At 28.9% G+C, this 955-nt stretch overlaps 1 protein-coding gene across 1 annotated transcript in view; it reads left to right on the forward strand.

Moving 5' to 3' along the window:
* Positions 1 to 955, forward strand: part of LOC106458894 (NADH dehydrogenase [ubiquinone] iron-sulfur protein 2, mitochondrial-like) — a 27489-nt gene that overhangs the window by 3884 nt on the left and 22650 nt on the right. The window lies entirely within an intron of this gene.

Below are 955 nucleotides of genomic sequence, written 5' to 3' on the forward strand. Positions count from 1 at the left end.
TAATAATAGTATTCCAACCATACCATATTTGTTATATCCATTGCTGATGACATTTTTCACTCAATCCAGAAGTCAAGCTGGCTGGGATACAACTAATCTAGCAGTGGTGAGAACACTAGTTATATGAGCCATTTGATACAATAACAGTTGTTATGGTGTGTATGTGTATGACTTTTACATTTGTTAAATCTACCCCTTTGTGCCTCACTATGATAGTTTGCTTCAACTTACAGGAGTTTCTATGTATTACATTTTGGTGATATAATATAATTTACTGTATGAGTAACATTTAACATGTGATTGCTATTCAAACATTGTCAAATGATTTCAGTTAACAAGAGAAAAAGAAATCTGATGCTACTTGAATGCCCTCTGATGACAAACTTTTGAATGTTTAGAATCAACTTCTGGCTAGTTAACCAACCTTTAAAAAAAAACAAGAAAAAGATTGATTTTTTTTTTTATCAGATTGAGGATGGTTTCTGTTTCTGCACAACCAATTAGCTTTTCAAACAGTATCTGGAAGGTATTTACCAGTTAATAAAAACACCATTTATTCTACACTAAAAATAACTGAAATGGTAATACAAAAATATCTTAAAAACAAAGCATTTATTTGAATTTTAACAAGTAAAACAAAATATAACAACAATTCAAAAATGCTGAGCCCAGTTTTAAAATCAACATTTCTGAGTTTCAGAAAACTCAATAACATAATTTTTGTTTAATTTCAAACTTCTAATCCATGATATTTTGACAGAAGGAACTAAGAAGGGGAACCAGAAAGAAGAAAAACTTAAATTTTGAAATTAAAAATCATTTTTGCAATATATATCACTTACAAACTGATTGATTATAACTTACAATTTTTCTAACCAAGATTCAAGCATTATCCAATCCATACTCGCATACAGTTTTCTTTTATAGTTTATTTTGCTACCACCTGAGATTACAA

This window comes from Limulus polyphemus, unplaced genomic scaffold (assembly GCF_000517525.1).
Source record: "Limulus polyphemus unplaced genomic scaffold, Limulus_polyphemus-2.1.2 Scaffold529, whole genome shotgun sequence".
Classification (NCBI taxonomy): domain Eukaryota; kingdom Metazoa; phylum Arthropoda; class Merostomata; order Xiphosura; family Limulidae; genus Limulus; species Limulus polyphemus.